General features: G+C 45.7%; 1 pseudogene; it reads right to left on the reverse strand.

The window, feature by feature from the left end:
• Positions 1–2,150: 2,150 nt before the first annotated feature.
• On the reverse strand, positions 2,151–2,957 carry LOC101279830 (40S ribosomal protein S7-like; annotated as a pseudogene).
• Between the last annotated feature and the right edge of the window lie 13,062 nt (positions 2,958–16,019).

Raw genomic sequence — 16,019 nt, forward strand, 5'->3', positions numbered from 1 at the left:
ACTTGGGGGAGCACTGCTTTATACCTTTCCTGGTGGCAAATCCAAAACAAAGACCCTTAAGGACTCTGGATGATAAACACATACCTACACAAAATAGACTGATCCAGACTTTGAGACCTTAACCCGATTAAAAGCTAACCTTTGTCCCCTCTTTTTAAGGGACAAATTTTAAGAAATGACTTAGAGGAAGATCTTCATATATAGGACTCTATCAACCGAAAGTCTTTTCTCAGAGCCAGACTCACTTCCTACCCATTCTTGGCATGCTTCCATCAGCAGCAGCCTGCTGTGGCTCAGGGGGCTGAGGTGGGCATCTCTCTGGGAAAATGTTTCAAGTGTTTCTGGGGGTTTCTAGCTTCTGGTGCTGTTCCCTCAAAAGGCCAGTTTCTTTCTTTCCTTTTTAATTTCTATTGGGGTATAGCTGATATACAATGTTGTGTTAGTTTCAGGTGTACAGCAAAGTGAAACTGTGATACATATAGATATATCCACTCTGTTTTAGATTCTTTTCCCATATAGGCCAATACAGAGTATTGAGTAGAGTTCCCTGTGCTATACAGTAGGTCCTTATTAGTTACCTATTTTTTATACAGTAGTGTGTATATGTCAATCCCAATCTTCCAATTTATTCCCCCTCTCTTACCAACCCCCCACGGTAACCATAAATTTATTTTCTATATCTGAAACTCTATTTCTGTTTTGTAGATAAATTCATTTGTCGCCTTTTTTTAGATTCCACATGTGATATCATATGATATTTGTCTTTCTCTGTCTGACTTACTTCACTCAGTATGACAATCTCTAGGTCCATCCATGGTGCTGCAAAGGGCATTATTTCGTCCTTTTTTATGGCCGAGTAATATTCCATTGTATATATGTATCACATCTTCTTTATCCATTCCTCTGCTGATGGACATTTAGGTTTCTTCCATGTCCTGGCTCTTGTAAATGGTGCTGCAATGAACATTGGGGCGCATGTATCTTTACGAATTGTGGTTTTCTCCCGACTTATGCCCAGGAATGGGACTGCTGGATCATATGGTAGCTCTAGTTTTAGTTTTCAAAAGGCCAGTTTCAATCTCCGATCCCACAGGTCCTGTGCTAGAACCACTTCTCTCCATGTCCCCTCAGGGGCCTGGCCAGCCTGGGAGTGTCAGAACCAAGGCTGGGTTGCAGCCTTGTCCTTTCCTGGCTCCACAGTGAATATTACCTTGGAGATTGTTATTACCACTCTGTGCTTGGCTGCATTATCCTGAAGCCTTGTGCCATTAGCAGACTGGCTTTCCACACTTCAGAAACTGACTCATGTACTTCCCCCCAGGGCTTGCAGAAGAATGGTCTAATTTCCAAAGCTGGCCGGCTCTTCAGGCCAGAATTGGCACCAGCCGCCGTCCAAGGCCTGGTGAGAAGGGCTTGTTTGCCTGAGAGGATTAAACAGAGCGCAGTCGGCTAAGCTTCCACAGAGCCGGCTAAAGGACTTCAGCCCTAATCCTTACTACTGAGGGTCTTGTCAGCAACGACCAGCCATGACGGCCTTTATGGCTGATGTCGCTCGTCGACGCCACTCCAAGGATGTCACAGTCCGTCTCTTTGCTGTCGCCTTTACTTCCCCTCTACAAACTCCATTTTTATTCTTCTGAAGAATGGCCCATCTCCCTCCCGCTCCTCACCCTGTTTCTCTCACCCACCAGGCTGCCCGTCTCACTGAACAGGAAGAGGAACGGTAGTCACAGGCTCACATCCTCCTTTCCGAAGAACTTACATAAACAGAACATTCACTTTTTTTTTTAATTAATTAATTTTATTTATTTATTTTTGGCTGGGTTGGGTTTTCATTGCTGCGCGTGGGCTTTCTCTAGTTGCGGCAAGCGGGGGCTACTCTTTGTTGCGGTGCGCCGGCTTCTCATTGCGGTGGCTTCTCTTGTTGCAGAGCATGGGCTCTAGGCGGGCAGGCTCAGTAGTTGTGGCACGTGGGCTCAGTAGTTGTGGCTCGCAGGCTCAGTAGTTGTGGCGCACGGGCTTACTTGCTCTGCGGCACGTGGGATCTTCCCGGACCGGGGCTCGAACACGTGTCCCCTGCATTGGCAGATGGATTCTTAGCCACTGCACCATCAGGGAAGCCCAGAACATTCACTTTTTTCAAAAGAAACTTTTTTTTTTTATTGTGAATAATATTTTATTTAGTCATTTTTGTTTACAACTGAAACTCTAGGAATTCAAAATTATCGTCCTTGCCAGTGAGCTTCTTATAGACACCAGAAAATGTTTCGACCTCGTGTTCCACACCGTTCTGCTGTGCTTTATCCAAATGAACCTTTATGAGTCGGCTGCCATCCACTCTCTTGCCCACAATCTCACGAGGGAAAGCCAAGTCCTCCAGGATGGCGGCGTGCACGGCAGTCAGAATGCGGCTCCTGGGATGCTTTTGCTTATTTTTTTGTATGGCTTTTTCGAGTTGGCTTAGGCAGAATTCTCCTCTGAGCAATAAAGACAACATGCTTCCTGCTGAACTTCTTCTCCAACTCACGCACTAGCTGGACCTGGAGTTTCCGGAAAGATTTCCGTTGCGGAACGGGAACAAAGATTATGATAGCTCTCCGACCACCACCAACTGCAATTTCCTTGGCAGCCGTGATGTTCAGCTCCCGCAGCTGGGCCTTGAGGTCCAGGTTCATCTCCAACTGCAGGAGGGCCTGGGAGATGCCCAACTCATACCCGTCCAGCTTCTCACTGTTGGGCTTCATGATCTTCGCACTGGAACTGAACGTGGCCTTGCTGACATCAGCAACCCTAAGCGCCCATGCAACCACGCTCAAGCATAGCAAAATCAAAAGAAACTTCTGACTGGAGAAAGCAGGGTGAAAGTCTGTGTTCGTGAGCAACCTCGACCCGCAGGCCAGCTCTCGATTCTGATTTAATGTTCTTTCCTCTGTTGGTTCTAACACCGACCCTGGAGTCAAAGGTCATGATCAAAAGTCAGTTTTCCCACAGTGCCCTTCTACAGCATTGAAACATTTAAATTCTTTTCTTTTCTAATGGAGCTATATTTTCCTCTCTGGTCAAGGAGCTATTAGAAAGTGTGTCAGTTGCAAAAAAGAAAATGCTAACTAATGTATCAATATTTCATTTAAGATTTTTGCGTTAGATTTATTAGCAAACCTGGCCTCTGCTTGTGAGTGCTGTGTGTGCACGATATGCCATCAGTGTCAAATTCTGGCATCAGCGTCATGCTGGCTGTATAAGACGAGGTTGGAAGCATTTATTTTCCTTCCTCTAGAAAGGTTCTTAAACTGTTAGAGCGACCTATTTCTTAAAGATTTAAAATAATTCATTTGTGAAATTATCTGGATCTGCCATCTAGACAACTTCCCAACATCATATATGGTAATTCCTTAGGTTTTCCCATGTGTTTGCTTAGAATTGAGCATAAAGTTTTTTCAAAATTTCAGGGCTTCCCTGGTGGTGCAGTGGTTGAGAGTCCGCCTGCCGATGCAGGGGACATGGGTTCGTGCCCCGGTCTGCGAAGATCCCACATGCCGCGGAGCGGCGGGGCCCATGAGGCATGGCCGCTGAGCTTGCGCGTCCGGAGCCTGTGCTCCGCAACGGGAGAGGCCACAACAGTGAGAGGCCCGTGTACCGCAAAAAAAAAAAAAAAAAAATTCATCCATCTTTGTGTTATTTCCCCATTCTCCTTTCTAATTTTATGGACTTGTATTTTGTCCTCAGTTATTGGGGGGTGGGATATTAATGGTTTATCTCTTTCATTTAAAACCATTAGACTTTGGATTCATTTTTTTTCTGCCAAATATCTATTTTTTAAAATTTATTCATTTCAACTCTCAACATAATGTCTTCCTTTTGCTTTCTGTAATTAGCTTGGGTTCTTTTTCAGACTTCTTGAGTTGAATAATCAATGCATTATTTTGATTATTTTTTATTTATTAATGTTAAGTGCTTAAACCTAACAATTTTCCTCTGAGCATTGCTTTAATCATATTCTGTTATGAAGCACAGCTTTTAAATTTATTCATAATTATTATTATCTAGGTTTTCTGCTTAAGTGGGCTGGGCGCTCTGCTCTGAATATCTACCTACTTTAAGCTTGGGGCTTTCCTCTCTTTTGCAGTGAGAAAGGCTGGGGGAGCGGGGGTCTTAGAACACACAGAGGGCTGGTTCTAGGGTTCCATCCTATGCCATCCACACATCCCCCGCCATTCTGAAATGACAAACTTTAGAATCCCACTACAGAAATGGCCCTTCTTTCTCCTGTGTCCTCTCCAGGAATTTAAACTTAATTGTTCCAAGTACAGCACCCCAGGTTGGGTTTTATAGAATTCTTTCACTTACTTTCAGAGATGTTAGCATCCTGCTTTGGATCTAAAGAGGGGATGCTTCGTTATCCATTCAGTCAACGTTTGTCGCGTGTCAGGCGCTGGGCTGTTGCCGGCACCCCTTGCTCCTGCTACTCTAGTTCAATTAGTGCCAAATATTCTTCAGAATGGTTTGGGGATTATAGATATTATTTTCTGTATGTTCCAGGAAGAGAAAGAGCCAGATAGCATTTTATTCCACCATCTTTTGTCAAATATGTCAGCAGTTAATTGGTTGACCAATACTTGTAACGTTTTTTAGACCTATGGGACTCATAGTCAAGTTTAATTTCCAAGTGACCCACCTTCAGGAATAGAAAAAGAATTCTCTTGACTTAAGCATTTCCCAAGCACTAACTGATCTTTCGTCTCCTAAATAATATTCACCTTTATGCCTTTTACCTTCCATCAAGCAGCAGAGTTTATTGGCCTGATTTATCCTGCTGAAAACACGAGGCAGGGCTGGTAACAACATGAGAGGGCTGAGTCCTGCCCTTGTCCAAGGAGAAAGCCCAAACTCCCCGCTCTTTGCAGACCTGACTTTGAATTTGAAAATGTGCTTAGCTTCTCTTGTTACTGCCGGAGGCTGTCTGCTGGGGTAGGGGAGAGCCTGGCAACAACAGCTAATGAGGAAGGTCAGAAGGCATGTCAATAAGCCCATTGTCAGAACTTTTTTTTTCTTTAACCTGCACAAATTGGTCCACAGTGATACCCAGTAAGAGGGACCCTCAGTCCTCGGGTCACACAGTTCCTATGGCTCCCCTGGACAAGATCAACCCCAAAGAAAGAGATTCAAAACCTAATCATTAAAAAAATGGTATTTTAGTATTTAGGGAACAAATTAATAAGTCATACACACTTAAAAATTCATGAATTATTTCCTCTAGTGTAATAGCAATGCCCTTTCTTGATCCCTGAGTGAAAGGTGGTTATGGAAGTCTGACCAACAGTAAGGATGAAAAACAAATGCATTAAGATGTGGAAGAAGTTTATAGATATTACCCCACTACCTATTTAATAAAATGCTTTCTTTTTAAGGAATAAACTATGTTTTCCATAAAAAAGAAGCTAATCATAAATCACACTGGAGGTTTTACATACAACCGGAAAATCGTCAGATGGAGTAGAGTGTCTCCCAGGCAGACTTTTGCTCTGTGTTCCTGGCCTCCCTCATCCTGTGCTGGATGCCCTGAGCTTCCAGAGAGAGCTTGGAGACCAAGTCCAGCTCCGCTATTGGAGAAACCAAAGGCAGTGCCAGGTGAGTGTGTAGGCACTTTTCAGCCACCTGCCTTGTGTTACGATGCTTCAAAATGGCTTCAAGCCAGATACCCACTCCATACACTGGCTCAGGCTTTTAAAATTAAAAAAAAAAATCCTCCTGCAATAAGAGTTGGCAGGCTCTCCCTGAGGGGATGTGGCAGATGCCCTGTCTCCATACAGTTTTGGGGGATGTAGAATCTTTGAATTTAGCCTCTCTTCCTAGCCCTTTCTGAAAGAGGAGAGTGTCACCAAGTTATCTTCCAAGACAGATGACTCTTCTACTTATTTTTTCAAAGGAGTGGGTGGGAAATGGAGAAGAAGTGACCAGAGAGATGGTGGTGGGAATCCACGGTCTCTGAGGCACTCTGTGATTGTGTGGGGGGCAGAGCTGAAGCACAGGACAGTCGTGCATGGATAAGGACTTGACACAAAAGGCTGGGCCATCTAGAGCTGGCTTCTAGAAGATGCTTTCCTCTGGACCCAGCTCTCATAAGAGGCAAGACTCACTGAGCTGGTCAGGAAAGTAGCAGAATAGAGGTGACGGCAGCATTGAATGTTTCGCACCACAGGCCAGCCTAACCCTTCTGGAGAACCGACAGAGGCTCTGGGCTAAAAATGACCTCTCGTTCTAGAACTATCTTTGGAACCCTAAAGCTGCCTTTCATCCTGAGGGTGTCTGTCAAACTCCAGTGGTTGGGCCACATGAGGAAAAAGCCTCCAGGAATCCCCTGGTGGTCCAGCGGTTAGAACTCAGAGCCTCCACTTCAGGGGGCACGGATTTGATCCCTGGTCTGGAAACTAAGATCCTACAAGCCGCTTGGCGGCGCAGCCAAAAAAAGCAAAGAAAAAGGCTTGGGACCTCACAAAGCACAGGACCTGGTAGAAGATCTTCACACAGTGAAGAGACCCCAATAGGTTATATTTTCGGTGTTGACATGAATTGGATATATGCTGTCCCTCCCCACTACCACCCAGACATCAAGGCAAACTGCCTTCCTCCAACCTTAGTACTTGGGTAAAGGAACAAACTCTCTGCCTTGGTTATTCATAAACACAAGGCTATTGTATAATTTTCCAACTTCAATCCACACTATCTGGGTAGTCCCAAAAAACTGAAGTACAGAATTCATATAGAGTGCTGCTGGGTTGGAAGTAGTCCTAGGCTCATGGAAAAGCAAGTCCTCTCAGATTTGCCTCAAAGAATTGCCATAGATAAAACTTTCGAAAAATATGAGCTCATCAGCACAGATCACAAACTTCACAAAGACAGCAGGTCCATAAGCATGATTCAGCTGAAAAAACAGACAAGGACGCAGCTTTCCAAAAGCTTCAGAGGGCTTCCCTGGTGGCGCAGTGGTTCGGGGTCCGCCTGCGATGCAGGGGACACGGGTTCGTGCCCCGGGCCGGGGAGATCCCACATGCTGCGGAGCGGCTGGGCCCGTGAGCCATGGCCGCTGAGCCTGCGCGTCCGGAGCCTGTGCTCCGCAACGGGAGAGGCCACAGCAGTGAGAGACCACCGTACCACACACACAAAAAAATAATAATAATAATAGTAATGCATTGTCAAATATAAAGATCAAGTAATGAAGTGTGAACATGATTCTAATTACTTTAAAAAAGATACAACATATTTATATCATATATGCACAGGTAAAGGATAAGGAGGAAATACACTAAAATATATGCAACAGAAACTCAGGATAGCAGGGTTGCAAGCATTTTTAGTCTTCTTTATACCTTTCTATATTCCTATAATGAATGTGGATTATTTTTATAGTCAGAAAAGAATAACAAAAAGAAAAGCAAGCGATACTTATAGAACTGATCATTTAACACGAAAAAGTATGTTAGAAGTGGGGACCAGTCTGCTCATGTTGTCTTACATAAGCATTATTGGGTTTCCCACTGGTGTCACAGGCTCACGGTCATGAACAACAAAAAGGAGATAAGGAATGTGCCCCTGACAAACTTGCCTCCTTTGCCAGGTGGTTCAGAGCTGGCCTATGCCTGGTTTTGTGATCTCATGTAGCTCCCTGCTGCGCAACGCGCAAGCTCATCCTCCTTTTTCTCTGAGACACGATGACACGATGTGGGGATAGAGGATTCAAAAGTCTATAATAAGCACTCAGTATTGGGTTCTTAAAAGAGTAACCCAAAATGCTCTGGGAACCTGAATGTTTCACAAGGCACATATGCAATTTCTTATGAAAGTTCCCTATTACCATGTTTCTTTTTGAGCTAAATTTGTTCTTTCTCTAGCTGGGCTTTCTACCAGAGAGAGAGAGAGAGAGAGAGGAAATGGCTTTTTCCATAAAGTCCCATGAGGATGCTCTGATGACATTGGAAAAGCTTTTCCTCACTCATCTACTCACTGTTGACTTGTAAGATTATGTCTCCTCATCTTCAGAAGAGAGAATAATGCTGAATTCCTCTGAAGTCCTGAGATGAGAAATGATGTATTGCTAGAAATGGTAATATCATGGAAATGTGGAATCTTCCATCAGTGTGGCTCTGAGTCCCTCCATCTATCCATCCATCCATCCATCCACCTATTCACCTGTCCATCCATCCACCTATCCATCCAATTTGTACAGAAACAATTATGCATCATGCATAGTACCAGCTGCTGCAGTGAAGGGAATAAGATATAATCCTTGCCCTTGAGAACCTCATGAGCAAACAAAAAGAGGCATGTGCCGAGCTCATTATAGTGCAGGTTACACTAAGTGCGAGTGTTTGCCATTTCTATGTGAAATGTCAGGGAGGAGATAAGAGCGCAACTCATTTCCCCTGCCTTAGACTGACTGATCCTCTCACTGGGGATAAAACATGTAAGCCTAAGAAACAGTTATCTAACAAATCCCAGTGATATTCCCATGAGTGACCTTGGACTCAGAGTTCAAGGAGAACAAGCTAAGGTAAGTGCCCTGCCTGTCCCAGAGATGTGCTGTCGCCATGTCCTCGGAAGCAACAAAAGTGTATTTCTGTGAAAATGTGCATCTCCTCTGTGAGTGGGCAAGTCTGCTGGCACATGTTTTTTTTTTTTTTTATTTTTTGCGGTACGCGGGCCTCTCACTGTTGTGGCCTCTCCCGTTGCGGAGCACAGGCTCCGGACGTGCAGGCTCAGCGGCCATGGCTCACGGGCCCAGCCGCTCCACGGCATGTGGGATCTTCCCAGACCGGGGCACAAACCCGTGTCCCCTGCATCGGCAGGCGGACCCCCAACCACTGCGCCACCAGGGAAACCCTGGCACATGTTTTTACAAGTTGCTTTCATCAGCTTCTCACCTGCTCAACTGAAATTCCCAGGCCTCACAAGACCCGTTGCTTAACCAGGGTAGAGCTTAGTTCCATGTAGGACTGACAGGGCTGGCATTTAAAGCAATCACAACAGCATATGGATGCCCTAAATGTCCCAGGAGCCCATTTTCCAGACCAGCACTGTCCAACGGAACTTTCTACACTGACAGGAATGCACTGTCAGATATTGTAGCCTCTCGCCCATATGGTGAGTGAGTTCTTAAAATGTGGCCAGTGAGACTGAAGAATGGAATTTTTCATTTTATTCTATTTTAATTTTAGTAAATTTGATTCAAATACCTTAATTTTAATTCATTCAAATTTAAATCATAGCTACTGTATTGAATAGCAGAGTTCTAGATCATGGTGCTGAAGGACATAGTGAGGTAAAGAGTTTTCCTTGAGCGAATAGGTGCCCTGGGAATTCACAGAATCACTCAGCTCCCAAACCGGACAGTGGCTCTCAACAGCCAGACGGGCCCACGCCACGGAGTCCAACTTCTCATCTCTGTCCACCCCCAGAACCAACTGCAATCTAAAGGACTCACGGGACCGCTTAACCCAAATTCCATTAGCCTGAATCTTAACCCCCTGCTCCCTGTCTTTGCCAATTCAAGACGTTTCATCAGAGTGAATGGAAAGATCAGGACACTTTCAACGGCACGTCAAAAGATCCTGGGATGGGGCCCAAGAGTATGAATTATGAAAAGCACGTCTAGGTAATTCTTCTGTGCTGCCAGATTTAGAAGCCTTGTGCTTCATACCAGCAACAGAAACACAGTAGAGAATTTATCATAATGGGAGCATTTCCTCACACAAGTATTTATTGAGCATAGGATACGGGCTAGGCTTTAGTGTAAGTTAGGGAAATAGCGGTGAACGAGACAGACAAGAGGGCTGTTACATGCTCTAGCGTGGGGAGACAAAAATAAGTGTAAACAAATAAAAACACAATTTCAAGAAGAGAGTGTTCATCAACGTGCAGGAAAAGAGTGTAATGAGATAGAGAATGATGAGGTTTGGGAGCTGCTTTAAACCGAGGTGGGGGACGTCCTCTCTTACGAGGTGACAATAAAGCTGAGACTTGAACCACGCAGAGTTAATTATGCCACGGTCTGGGGGGAAAGCATTCCAGGCAGAAGGAACAGCAAGTGCAAAGACCCTGAGACAGGCGCAGGTCAGGGCTGCCTGAGGTCTAGAGTGAAGGCCAGTGTAATGAGCTTAGAGAGAAAGCCGAGAATGGAGGCAAGGAGGATGGGGTCAGATCATGTAGACAGGGGTCAGATTACATATATGGCAAGTGGCTTAAATTTTATTCTGTAATATGATTAGACACCATTAGCAGGATTTAAGCAAGAGAGCAATATGCAGATTTACACGCTTAAGAAGTTATTTTGCCCATTAGGTAGAGAATGCAGTACAGTAGGGGAAGTGTGGACACCCAGAGAGAGGAGTTCTTGCTGCCGTCTCGGAGGAGATAATGATTTGCATGTGGTGAGATGTAATTAGATTGTGGGACATATTCTGAAGTTAGAGCAAACAGGACTATGGCATTCAACGTGGAATATAACTGAAAAAATGGAGTCAAAGATAAACGATTCTTAGCTTTTGGATCTGACAACTGGGTAGATGAAGGAGTCCTTTGCCTCACAACAGAATCTTGGGGGAGATCCCTCCAAAGAGGGATGCGAAGACATTTGATTTGAGGTGTCTATTAGACATCCAAGCAGAGATGTCATAGAGGCAGCTTCCTTAGGGGAAAGATGAGGACTCTGGAAAGACAGAGTTGAAAGTCATGAATATATAGATGGTATGAGACTGAAAGAGATTACCTGGAGAAAGAGTGGAGAGGAGAGGAACAAAGGGAAGAGAAGAGAAAACTCTGAAGGTTCAATGCCAGGGGAATCTAACATTAAGATGTCAGGCAGAAGAGAATGGAAAAAAGCAACAGTATGGTAGGTAGGATGAAAACCAAGAAAACATGGTATCCTGGGACCCTGGAGAAGAAAAAGTTTTAAGAAGGAGGGAGGGGGTCAACCGTGACAATAGCTGATGGGAAGTTTTGTAAGAAGGAGCAGAGAACTGGCCTCTGGATTAAGTAAGTGGAGGTCAGCGGTTCCCCTCTGAGAGAGCTGGGAATGAAGAAGCTGGTTGGGAGAGAATGGAGGGTGAGAAAATTAGAGACAGTGATAACCCATAACGTTTGAGGAGTTTTACTCTAAGGAGAAGCAGAGAGATGGGCCGTGGTTGGGCCGGAAAGTAGGTCAAGGGAACGTTCGTTTGTTTTTGTTTTTAAGATGACCTATGTCAAGTCAGATGTACAGGTCCACGAGGATAATCGTAGAGTACGAAAGCTTTTGAAGATGCAGAATGATGAGCCAGTCTCACTGCCCTCCGAGAATCAGTCTGTGGCCAGCTGGAGAACCCAGAGGCCACTGCGTGTCTGAGTCATACGATGAGAACTACGCCTGTGGACACTCTTGAGTTTCCATGTATGAGAATAAAGGCTAATTTTAATTGGATTGGACAGTGGGAATGTGGCCACTAACAGCTTGACATCTTGGTCTTTTAACAACTCTGGGTGGTGATTCCATCAGTTGGCATGCATCTTACCACCCAGTGAGGCGTGCCACTTATGATACGGCACCTGGAGGAGCTGGAGGCACTGGTTGGCTCACCAAGCCACGTGCTCCCTTGAGTGTGCACCACACATAGGGCAGTCCCCTTGGACTTCCATCCGCTACTGCAACCAAGGGCCAATCCCCACCCCCACCCCCCAGATAGCATGGACACGGCTGGGCTTTAGAATCATTGCCCTACTCACCTGGGGTCCGCTTCCTTCACCCATGCTTGTCCTTTTCGCCCTTAACAAGTCTTCACTTTCGGGCAGTAGACACTCAAGATGTCACAGGAACTTGGTATAGGAGAGCTGGTTCGTCAGTCTCTTCCTTTCTCGTGAATTGCTCCACTGTAAGAAGTCAAGAGGAGATGTATGGGTGGAGATGCAACCAGCCACACTCCACACATCGATATGGATACATGCTACAGAGCCAGGTGTCTGAGGTTTTTTTTAAAGGGATAGACTATTCCCGCTCTCCTCTCAAACCCCAAAGCACAGGCTTTTTTAATAAGGACCACCAAATACCTGGTAATGCCCATGATGGAGCAAACTGCTACCCTCCAGGCTGAGGACGAGTGGCAGTAGGCAATAGACACAGATCCAGCTATGGAATCCAGTTTTGCAGGAAGCAGTACATTTACTATCTGCCTTGAGAGCTGAGGTCTGCTTTATAAATGGCATCATGGCTGCATTCCCAGCCCACCCTGGGAACAACTGCCTAGGCCTTGCCAATGAAACACCAGTAATCCAAGTGGGTGAGTGCACATTCCCATACCGGGATGCCCAGGCTGAGAAGGGATGCTTCAATGCCACTCTAGAATAGCTTACAGGGCCACAATGCTCAGTGCCATCTGTGATTAAAATGGAGTTTGCTTACTCAAAACAGAGAGCTTTGGTGATTGCTGTTACCCTAGGAAGCCATTTGGGCAAATATTAAAAGCACAGCTGTGTGGTGCCCTGCAGTGTAACTGCCTTCTCTTTGGTTTCACATGAGCTTGTGTTTGAATGAGAGCGCTCCGGTGGCCACTGGGGGACAATAGAAAGAAAGATCAGATATCACCGTGTAAGCATTAAATAACTTGCGACGCCAGGAAATGACACTGAAGCAAGATGTCAAAGGAATAGCCCTGTGCTGGCAGGTTCTGGGCTGAAATCTTGCTGGGCTTTTGTTCTTCCTATTTTTGAGGGACCTGAGGATGAACATTACTATAGAATTGTAGAGCAGTTGATGTAATAATTTATAATCAATACCGATTGAAATAGTGATTTGCCCATGGTGGGTGACTAATAATAGAATAATAATGTGATGCCCATCACACTAATAGTTACGAGAGGGAAAGAGCCTGACAAGGACAGGACATTTAAATCAGAAGGAACCACACAAAAGCAGGAGGCCCTGGAAGGGTGCATCTGGCCTGCCTATGTTCTCACCAACATGGATTCTCACGTACCCCTCCAGTGAGAATTTAGCCCCCGGAGTGCAAAATCTCATCCTCTTGGTTGACCAGGACACCTAGGAAAGGCTCAGCAAAGTGAAGTAGGTGGAGTCACATCCTGGCTCCAGGGCAGAAATCTCAGAGGGTGTGTAAAGCATTCTCAGGGCAGGAAGAAAGGTTATATGTGCCTGGGGGCTTGCTCAGCTAATGCAGTCAGCTACTCTGGAACTTCTAAATGACCCTGCTCAAGCAGCCCTTGCATGTCCCTGGGGGCACCAGATGTGGAAGAAATCTTGAAGCTGGTTTCAGCAGCTGCTCTCTGCTTTGTCTTCCCTTTCTCTCCCGTGACTCAGGCCCGCATGAGTGCCCCTACCTTCCTGAGGCAGAAAGGTCCTTCTAACAGCAGTCGTAGCTTGGACTAACAGCCTGGGCTTTGGAGGCAGAATGACCGACCGGGCTCGAGGGCAGGCACAGCTGACTCCTTGTGTGACCTTGCTTGAGTTATTTTACCTCTAGGCTCAAGTTTCCTCCTCTGTAAAAGGGGGCTTTATATTCCTACTTTGTAGTGCTGCCATGAGAATCTAATGATCAAATATGTGTAACGTGCTAAGTACAATTCTTGGCATGAGGGGCATTCAGTATATGTTAGCTATTGTAAGTTCTATTTGATAAATCAACAGCCGTTGGAAAACTAGTGTGTCTCTGAGCAGATCTACCAAAAGTGCTGATGCACTAGAAACAGCTGGGTGGGGGAGTCGATTCTGTGCCCTCTGGGGAAACCTCTGAAGTGCATACACTCAAATGATGACAAAGTCCATTCTGCCTGGACATAAGGTCATCCTTGGCTCCAAATTCCTGAGTGTACCTCATGTGGCTACTGGGGAAAGCCCGCCTTGTTCACATGCCCTTCGAGGAGCCAGCGAAGCATCCAGAAACTGGAGTCTCTCTGCCTCACTCTGACCACAGAGAGTGGATCTAGATTCTCCTGGAGGCCTCTCTCACTACGAGGATGGGGCTCCCTCTAGCAGCCAGGGCCTCACTCAGATAGATACCTGCGCTAAGCAGGCCTTCTGCTCTCACCCAGATCCAAGCAATCTTGCACGCCAGAGGCACGGCACCTCCCAGGACACATATCAAGGGAAACATAACTAGTTAATGTCATTGGACATTGCTTGGTCCTTGATTTTCTTTTCTTTCCTTTTCTTCTTTTTTTTTTAACAAGAGGTGGCTTAAAACAATAAAAGCTGAGATGAATGACTTGCAAATGTAGTATTTTCACAAATGCTTATGAGCAAGTTTGAGAAGATACAAAGGAAAATCATACATTATACTCAGGTGTATTAACTCCCTAGGGCTGCCATAACAAATTACCACAAACTCGGCGGCTTAAATAATAGAAATTTATTCTCGCACAGTGCTGGAGGCCAGCAATCTGGAATTAAGGTGTCAGCAGGGCCATTTTTCCTCCAAAAGCCCAAGGGGAGGAGCCTTCCTTGCCTCTGAGCACTTCAGCTTCTGGTGGCTCCTGGCTTTCCTTGGCTTGTGGCTGATCTCTGCCTCCGTCTTCCCATGGCTGTACTTGCTCTGCATCTGTGTCCAAACCTCCCTCTCCTTTCTCTTATAAAGACACCAGTCATTGGATGTAGGGCCTTCCCTTAAATCGAGGATGATCTCATCTCAAGATCCTTAACTAATTACATCTGCAAAGACCTTATTTGCACATCAGGTCACATTCTGAGCTTCCAGATGGACATGAATTTGGGAGGGGACGCTATTCAACTCACATCAGGGAACATATACGTTAGTGACAGGGATGAGACAAACAGCTGTCAACCAGAACACAAGGTAGAGTGTGAGCTCTGGAGGGCACTGGTGATGAGTGATGGCTACGCAAAGGAGGGAATATTCCCATTCAGCAGATCTGGAGGAAACAGTGGATAGAGTCATTGGAAAGATAAGCCTCGAAGGATGATTTTGTAAGCTGGGGCATTTCTGGAAGAGGAAAAGCCCGCGTACAAAAACAGACAAGAGAAGGAGAGGCTGTGCAGTGAACATGGGATTCTGCTTACTGTTCTATTTTGAAGAATAATCATTGGCCACTTTATACGTGACCCTGCACCTTGATTACAAGCACCCAGTACAGCGCTTTGCACATTTCAGAGAGCTGGCTGATATTTGGGGACTGGTAACATGGGAAAGTTTAACTCTGCTTCTCCCACTCACTCTCAAATTGCTAAGCTAACTTTTGTGGTCATACACATTATCCTTCACCAACAGGCACTAAATAATACAATCAATGTAACAATTAATAACTTAATTCAAATAAACAGCTAATTAAAGTCAAGTCTACAAGGGTAACATGGCCCTAATTACTAAGCTGGCTAATTGTTTCCCATATTCCTGGAACAAATTCCTACTTCATTGTCCTTCTTTCATGCAACAAATTGATGGTTTACAATGTGCAGGGCACTGACTAGGGAAATAGTAATGAGGAGCACGGAACGGCCCCTGCTCTGTGCTGTTCACAGGACACATCACCCAGATGCCTACACGCCACCTGCCGGTGACCACAACGTGAAGTCACATTTCCTTTCATACCCAAGTTACGATGACTCTGGGTTCCTACCTGCCAACTTACCAAGGGTCTCCTTCAACAAGTATTCCCGAACAGTCATGAGGTTGCCTACCTTGGTTTGTGAATTGGTCCTTCCTGTCCTTTGCTAACTGTTCACTCAGGGGGACAGAAACTCAGGCCAGCGGTCTCAGCCTGACTCCTAACTGCTGCTTCCAGACCACCCGGGGCCCGGGGCCACTGCCAGCCCCACCGGGGTCGTCCTAGCTTTCTGTGGGGATTGCCCTCTGCTCCCAGGGCCCCGCTCTCCCGGGCAGGGTCCCGTCTCTGTTTAGCATCTGAGGTGCCACAGGGTTAAGGTTCTGCCTGGTTATCTGGTTGTTTGAGCTCCATCTCCTTCACCTGTCCTCAGCCTCCTGTGGATGCGAACATTGTTTCTCAACCCTCACTTCCAGGTGCTA

Source organism: Orcinus orca, chromosome 21, assembly GCF_937001465.1.
Source record: "Orcinus orca chromosome 21, mOrcOrc1.1, whole genome shotgun sequence".
In the NCBI taxonomy this organism is placed as follows: domain Eukaryota; kingdom Metazoa; phylum Chordata; class Mammalia; order Artiodactyla; family Delphinidae; genus Orcinus; species Orcinus orca.